Source organism: Capsicum annuum, chromosome 5 (genome assembly GCF_002878395.1).
Source record: "Capsicum annuum cultivar UCD-10X-F1 chromosome 5, UCD10Xv1.1, whole genome shotgun sequence".
Taxonomy (NCBI): Eukaryota; Viridiplantae; Streptophyta; class Magnoliopsida; order Solanales; family Solanaceae; genus Capsicum; species Capsicum annuum.
The window spans coordinates 178835639-178844978 of record NC_061115.1 but is presented as its reverse complement, the minus strand read 5'-3'; positions in this window follow the sequence as shown (position 1 = coordinate 178844978).

Here is a 9340-nt window from a genome sequence, read left to right as displayed (position 1 = left end):
TCTTCTCTGCCCAAGCCCAACAACAATTACACTACCCCATCAGCCTAAATTTGCCCCCAAAACCTGCTAGGCCCAATACCTAACAACCAACCCGGCCTTCTCCTTTAAACATTAGCCAAACACCAACCCCCAACCCAACAAGCTCCAACTCGGCCCATATTTTTAAGCACATAATACGCACAACAACAACCAGCAATAATAATTTCAATGATAGCCGTACAATTAGGGGTGTTCATGAGTCGATTTTGATCGGTTAGTGGTTAAAAGCATAACCAAAATCAATTTAGTCGGTTTTTGAATTTCTAAAACCAAACCAAACCACAAAAACAAAATAACCGCCGGTTTAGTTTTTGTCGGTTTGGTTTGATTTGGTTCGGTTTTTTAGTTTTGTCGGTTATTGACTAGACTACTCCAACCATCTCTAGAATAAACTTTTTTTTTAACCTAGAAAAGAGTATCACATTGAACAATTTCTCATGAAATATTTGTACAGTGATGGACAAATGACACTATAACCTCTTAAAAATTAGAACAAACACATTAAACAAAACCAACATTGAGATGAAAAGCACCAGCTTTGTATTGTAGGCACTAAGATTATTCAACAACATACAAACACATACATGTACATTGTAAAATAGAGCTTTGTATTCTGTTGCAGTGTACTGCCAGAAGAGATAGAGTTGGGCAAATTTGAGTTATTTGTTTACTTTAAAGACTAGCTAGGTGAGCTAATCATATAGGGAAAATTAAATAAATAAGGAGACACAAAACTACCATTTGAACCGAGGGCCATGGTAAGTCGTAATGTGAAAGTTGAAGTAGAAAAAGTGAGGTAGAGACCATAGGGTTAACTTATTAGTAATAGGAGGTAGAGTTGGGCTTGGGTTTGGGGGCTTGGGTTTGGGGCTTTGGGCAATTGGGCTAAAGTATTGGTTGGGCTAGACATAAATTAAAATTTAGTTTTAGATTAAATTTAATAAAATATTTATATTTTATTTATAAATTATATATAAATAATTATAATATATATATATATATATATAAAATTTACCGGTTCGGTTTGGTTATTTTCACGATTTTTTTAAGCAAAACCATAACCAAACCAAATAGCATCGGTTTTTTAAAATTTAAAACCAAACCTAACTAAACCAATCATCGATTTTTTTAATCAGTTTGGTTCGGTTTACGGTTCGGTTTGGTTTTTCACCAAACCCATGAACACCCCTAATACAATAACCGGCAATCCGATCCGAACTCAGCAAACAACGGGTCCAACCCGTCGATGACCCGAACTCGATAACAACACAACTTTCACAAACGACAGCAACAACTTTCAACGACAAAAGCTGCAACAATAGCGACCCCACACCAATAACAAATCGAACAAGTCAACAATATCAGTTGTTAATTCAAATTTTCCTCAAAACCATTTGATTTCGTATGAATGCGGACTGTGACGATTACATTGTGTTTGAATTTCAAATTTTTCATCATCAATTTCTTATTTATTTCTCCCAAAAATCAGTCCCGAATCTTCAATAAATATCCACGTGTGTAGAGAGAAGAGGGGAGAATTCTTTGGGAAAATATTGAGGATTTTGGAGAAGCATTCCTCTAATTCCACATAACCGAAGGATTTGAAAAGATAACTCAAAAAAAATCATAATTCGACGAACTTGTTTGAAACTTGGTTGAGTTGAATTAGATTTCAATGGTGGAAGCTTCATTGTTATAAGCTCTTAATCCCCGTTCGCTGTCCTAAAAAAGGTAAACCAACCATTCTCTTTTAAATTTCCTCATATCTTTTCTTCTTCGTGTCACTCGTAAGCATTGTAATTGATGAGACTATTTGTTGTAGAAGCCTGGACGGCCGTAGGGTTTGTGTGTGATGGTTATTGTTATGTTGCCTATTGAATCGATATGTCTTACCATAGTGGTTTGTTTTAATGCTTTGCTTCATGATTCTCATTTGTTAAAGTCCAAAAATTTTTGTATGTGAAGTCTGTTACGTGTCTTCAGGCTCAGTGAAAGCTTTGATAATTTCTTACTTGTCTAAGTTATCGTTGCTAGTCGTTTTCTTTTCTGATTGTTAATAGCATTTTGGTGCTCTTGTGGCATTTTGGACAATTATTATGTTGTCAGTAGTGTTGGATTTCAAAGTAGTAGGGAAAATAAACTAGTCCCTAGCATAATTTGTTTAAAAGATTTGAACTGATAAAGCCATTTTGACTCTTCTGATGTTTCCTGTAGTGTGTTTCTTTGAAATGGCTTGAGCAATTTCTTTACTAGATGATGGTACCTGGCAACATCTAGAGGTGATTTTCCAATAATTTAGTTTGACTGCCGAAATTCGTAAAAGAAGATAACTTACTTGCTTGGTTTCTTTTCACATTAATGGTTGCTTTCTTACAAAATTTGCAATATAGTTTATACCTCCTTCACATGAGTGCTTGGTTTAGTCATTTTTGTTTTAGGGTAGATCTCATAGTATTGATTTAGAAAGGTTGTTATGGGAAATAATATTTGTCACCTTTAATTGACTCATCCAGAATAGTAAAGTATGCACTAATCAATGAATGAGTTGTCTTAGTCTTATTCATCTTCTTTGTTGGATAAAAGTCTGGTGTGATCTTTAGGATAGTTATGAATTGGGTTGTTTATGTATTGCTTTGTAATATTGTAATAATATTAATATAAGTGTTAGTGGTTTCATTATTTGGGTGCTATTTTTATCTAGTTCTAAAATTATGAAAAAATATATACACTTGTCTTAGAATTTAGTTTCAGATAGGGTGATTATCTCAGTATTAAAAAACTAATAATATTTATAAAATATAAAATAAATATAAAATAATTAATTAATTCTTGATCTTTTAAATTAACTTGGCGACTTATATGGGTCCACTTAATTTTTTTTACATGTATTTTTTATAATGGAGAAAATGGTCAAATATCCCTCCCCCCAACCTTTACCCCAAGTCCCAACTACACATTTATACTTTGAGAAGGTCCCATGGCCCCCATGAACTATTTTAAGATGAAATTATTACCCCTCTAACGCTGACATGACAAGAGAGTGTGTTTCACTCTCTTTAAAGAGAGTGAGAACAAAAATATTTTATTAAAAATTTATTTTAATATTTCTTTAAATAAATATATATAATTTTAATTATTATTTTTATTTCTTCTTCTTCTTCTTCTTCTTCTTCTTCTTCTTCTTCTTCTTCTTCTTCTTCTTCTTCTTCTTCTTCTTCTTCTTCTTCTTCTTCTTCTTCTTCTTCTTCTTCTTCCATTCTTCTTCATCTTCTTCAATGGCATCCAAGAATGACAATTAATTTCTTCTTCTTCTTCTTCTTCTTCTTCTTCTTCTTCTTCTTCTTCTTCTTCTTCTTCTTCTTCAATGGCATCCAAGAACCCATCAATGACAATTAAATTATTTTTTCTTCTTCTTGTTCTGCTTCTTCTTGCTCTGCTTCTTCTTCTTCTTCTTCTTCTTCTTCTTCTTCTTCAATGGCATCCAAGAACCCATCAATGGCAATTAATTTTTTTCTTCTTCTTCAATTCTTCTACTTCTTCTTTAATGACATCCAAGAACCCATCAATGACAATTAATTTTTTTTCTTCTTCTTCTTCTTCAATGGCATCCAAGAACTCGAATTACGTGAGAATGTCGAATCAATTCGGATTAGAAAATAAAGTCACCGGAATTTTGAATTTTTCGGCGCTATCACTGTCGCAATGCCATTTTGTGAAAATTGAATATTTTTTGGACATTAATTATTGATTTAATTTTGATAAGATTACATATCGTGTAAATTCCATATGATTCATTATGCCATTGAAGAAGAAGAAGAAGAAGAAGAAGAAGAAGAAGATGATGATGATGATGATGATGATGATGAAGATGATGATGATGTGGCCTGACGTGGAATTATTTTTTATAGTAAAAAAAATGATATATGACGTGGAATTACATGGCATGACATGTGGCAGTGCGTGTAGACCACAAATAAAAATAAAATCTGGGTATGAGTTTTTGGAGGGGTATATATTCCACTTTAAAATAGTTCGGGGGGTAATAATTTCATTTTAAAATAGTTCAGGGGGGTCATGGGACTCTCTCAAAGTATAAGTGTGTAGTTGGGATTTGGGGTAAATGTTGGGGGGGGGGGGGGGGGACTTGACCATTTTCTCTTTATAATAATTTACTATGTTACTTCTAATTAGTAGAATACAAGAAAAATTATTATAAATAGCAATATTTTAAAACTTACCTTATTTAAAAATGGCAAAATAGTTCAATGGATCTTTGTACTATGTCCGATTTATAATGTGGATACTCCTACTTACATGTTTGTCATTTGGACCCCTCAATCCATCAAAACTCAATATTTTAGGACTCTCTGACCATTGACCAAGCTTATGTGACACAAATCGGCTGAGTAGGACGAAATGTGTGACTGCACGCGCTTGGAGTGCGAGTGAGAATCATTTCTTTTATATTTTTACATTAAAATAATTAAAAAAAGAGGTAAAAGTCAGCCCCCCACCCCTAAACCACCATTGCAGCTCCCACACTTAAAAACAAACAGAGGGTCACAAAAGATTTTTAATTTTTTTTTTTTTAGCATCAGTAGAAAGTTTTGTGGGTCTTCTTCTTCATCAGCTCGAGCAAAACCCTTTTCTTGCTTAAGCGTTTCTACTGATGCCAGTAAGTCACCCACCATATACAAAGGAATAATAAAGCAAATAATTTGGCTTTAATCGATACAATATTAGAGATTTTTGAATGAAATTGAAGGGAAATGCCCATCTTCACCATACTTGAAGCAACCGTCTTCGCCACCATCGTCGCCGGTGGAGTATCTACCACCACCACCCTGGCTGCAGTCACGAGCTAAGGTCAGAGTCACCACACTTGAAACAACCACCTCCTTCTCCACCACTGCCTCCACCATCACCACCACATCCAGCCACCCCGTCTTCCATTCCCCACCCACCACCACCACCACAACATCAACCAACTATTTTCACCCTTGTCCTCCACCCTACCCCTCACCACAACCACCACATCATTAGTACCAAGTAAATTATTCAATGTACATAAGTTTTTCAATTATTCATTCGTGCTCTTTGTAGAAATTCAAGATTTAGGCATAAGAAATTGAAGGGTAAATTGGGAGATTCAAAGAGAAATTCATGCTTCTTATAGGAATTCAAGATTTGGGTATAAGAAATTGAAGGGTAAATTGGATTATTCAGATCATAAAATGGGTAAATCAATTAGAAAAGAAAGAGAATTTTTCATTTTCATAAAGATTACTTTTTGATAAAACAAAGATTCAACCTTTTTTTTTGTTTTCTAAAATGAGTGTTGAACATCAAGAATTTTGGTGATTGTTGAAGCTGATTTCGTTGGAAACATAATGGTGTTTGTTGAATATCTAATAGTTTTTTTCTAAAAAAATTGATGTGTGTGTGTGAGAAAATTCAACCTTGGAGATGACATTGAAGAAGATGAACAACAAATGAAAGAGAAGTGGTTAAAATGAATTATTTCAATATTTAATTTATTATGTGGCATTTAAAAATGATGTGGAATTTAATGTAGTATTTTAAAGTGACGTGGAAGATGATGTGGAGGCGAGTGTGTTACACACACCGAAATAGGGTTTAAAATAATGCATTTTATTGGGTCAAAGGGTCCAGATGACAAACATGTAAGTAGGAGTATCCACATTACAAATCAGACATAGTATAAGAGTCCATCGAACCATTTTTCCTTTAAAAAATTATAATCGATTATCAATACCACAAAAGTTTGAACAAGGACAGTAACATAAGGAATAAGCAGCTGAAGAAAGCACGAGGTCGACGTGCCTGCTTCAGCTGCTTCAATTGTAATTTTACTGTATCACCCCTAATTATTATTATAAGTCATTTATGTATTAAAAAATTAATAATATTTAATAAAAAATTAAAATAGACATTTATAACATATCTACTTCAGCTGCTTCAACAGTAATTTTACTATATCATCCCTAATTAAATATTAATAGTTATTTACATATTATAAAACTAATAATGTTTAATTTAAAAAAAAATAGACATTTATGACATGTCTGCTTCAACTGTTTCAACCGTAATTTTATCATATCTCCCTTAATTGATTATTATAAGTCATCTAAGTCTTAAAAAATTAATAATATTTAATAAATAAAGGTAAGTAGATATAAAATGAAGATTAACGCTTAATGTCTTAAATAACTTGACGGCTTATATGAGACTCTCTAAAAAAATTTTCACAGATATCTTTTAAAGCAATTCTCCTATATCATAAGTGACAATGAAGCAGCTGAAGCAGGTTGCTCATGATCGACATGTTCGCTTCTATTGTTTTAACGATAATTTTACTATATCCTATAACTAATTATTATAAATTATTTATGTATCAGAAAATAATAATATTTAATAAATAAAGTAAAATAGACATTAATCACATGACTGTGTGAGCTGCTTCAATCGTAATTTTACTATATCACCCAAATTAATTATTATAAGTCATCTAAGTATTAAAAAATTATTAATATTTAATAAAAAATAAAATAGATACAAAATGATAAATTAACTCTTGATCTTTTAAATTAACTTGGCGTCTTATATGGGTCCACTTAATTTTTTTATAGGTATTTTTTATAATAATTTAGTATGTCACTTCTAATTAAGAGAATAGAAGAGAAATTATTATAAATCACAATAATTTAAAATTTAAACTATTTAAGAAATATAATCGATTATCAATACCACAAAAGTTTGAACAAGGGGAAAAACATAGGAAATAAGCAGTTGAAGCAGACACGAGGTCGACGTACCTGCTTCAGTTGCTTCAATTGTGATTTTACTATATCATCCCTAATTAATTATTATAAGTCATTTATGTATAAGAAAATTAATAATCTTTAATAAAAATATTAAAATAGACATTATGACATGTCTGCTTCAGCTGCTTCAACTGTAATTTTACTATATCATCACTAATTAATTATTAGACCCCGACGTTCCTGCTTCAACTGTTTTAATTGTGATTTTACTGTATCATCCCTTATTAATTATTTTAAGTCATTTATGTATTAGAAAATTGATAATATTTAATAAAAAAAATAAAATAGATATTTATGACATGTCTGCTTCAGCTGCTTCAACTATAATTTTATTATATCATCCCTAATTAGTTATTAGACCCTTAATTAAATATTGAATGTCATTTACATAATATAAAATTAATAATGTTTAGTTAGAAAAAAATAAAATAGATATTTATGACATGTTTGCTTCAATTTTTTCAACCGTAATTTTACCATATCACCCTTAATTAATTATAAGTCATCTAAGTATTAAAAAATTAATAATATTTAATAAAATGGATAAAATAGATATAAAATAAAAATTAGCACTTGATGTTTTAAATTAACTTGACGACTTATATGATACCCTCTTAAATTTTTTTCACAGGCATTTTTTGAAAGTAATTCCCCTATATAATATGTGACAATGAAGCAGCTGAAGTAGGTTGCCCATGGTCGACATGCCTGCTTCAGCAAAGCAACTGAAGCAGGCACGAGGTCGACATGCCTACTTCAGATGCTTCAATTGTGATTTTCCTGTATCACCCCCTATTAATTACTATAAATTATTTATGTATTAGAAAATTACTAATATTTGTTAAAAAATTAAAATAGACATTTTTGACATGTCTGCTTCAACTGTAATTTTACTATATCATCCCTAATTAGTTATTAGACCCTTAATTAAATATTGAATGTCATTTACATAATATAAAATTAATAATTTTTAATTAGAAAAAATAAAATAAATATTTATAACATGTCTGTTTCAATTGTTTCAATCGTAATTTTATCATATCGTCCTAAATTAATTATTACAAGTCATCTAAGTATTAAAAAAATAATAATATTTAATAAAAAAGGTAAGTAGATTTAAAATGAATATTAGCACTTGATGTTTTAAATTAACTCGACGACTTATATGAGAACCTCTTAAATTTTTTTCACAAATATTTTTTTAAAGCAATTCTCCTATATAATAAGTGACAATGAAGCAAGTTGTTCATGATTGACATGTCTTCTTCAGCTGCTTTAACCTAATTTTACTATATCCCTTAATTAATTATTATAAGTTATTTATGTATTAAAAAATAATAATAATTAATAAATAAAGTAAAATAGGCATTAATCACATGACTGCATGAGCTGCTTCAGTCGTGATTTTACTATATTACCCATAATTAATTATTATAAGTCATCTAAGTATTAAAAAATTAATAATATTAAATAAAAAATAAAATAGATATAAAATGATAAATTAATTTTTGATCTTTTAAATTAACTTGGCGTCTTATATGGGCCCACTTAATTTTTGTATAGGTATTTTTTATAATAATTTACTATGTCACTTCTAATTATTAGAATTGAAGAAAAATTATTATAAATCACAATAATTTAAAATTTAAATTATTTAAAAAATATAATTGACTATCAATACCACAAAAGTTTGAACAAGGAGAGTAACATATAAGTATTATTTAATAATCGGAAAAGAGCCTAAAATGCCCTTCAACTGTGTGAAATGGTACAAAAATGCCCTCTGTCTACCTATTGGACCTAAAATTCCCTTCATGTCTATCTATTGGGTCTAAAATGCCCTTCTCACCTACATATTAGATCTAAAACGCCCTTTCTATCCACCTTTTGGGCCTATTTTACTCTTTTATTTAGGCAAATTACATGAAAGGCCATCCTTAAAACTTAATTACATATATAATAGTACTCTTTTTATATCAAAAAAATAAAAGTTTTTTTTTTTTACATATATAGCCATTTAAAAAATCAGAAAAGATACTTATATTTATTAATTTAATTCAATAACTAATTATAAATTCACCTTAATTTAAGAGATATATTTTCAATTTTTTAATTAAAATTGGAAAATATAATCCTTGCTTTCAAATATTTTTCTCTCTTATATTCAAGATTCAAATATTTTTAAATAAATTAAGTATTCCATTATTTGCTTGTGTATGTTTTGTTTTGTTTTCATGTGTGTTAATCATCTAGTATTATTTCATTATCGTGTATTTTTAATTCTAATGTAACGGGTTAATCATAATATTTTATGAATAAATATTTATGGAATAAAAATCATTATGTGGAAGTACAGATATATCATGTATTTTTGTTGTATAAATATTACTAATGTCAAAGTCATATTATTATTATTATTATTATTATTATTATTATTATTATTATTATTATTATTA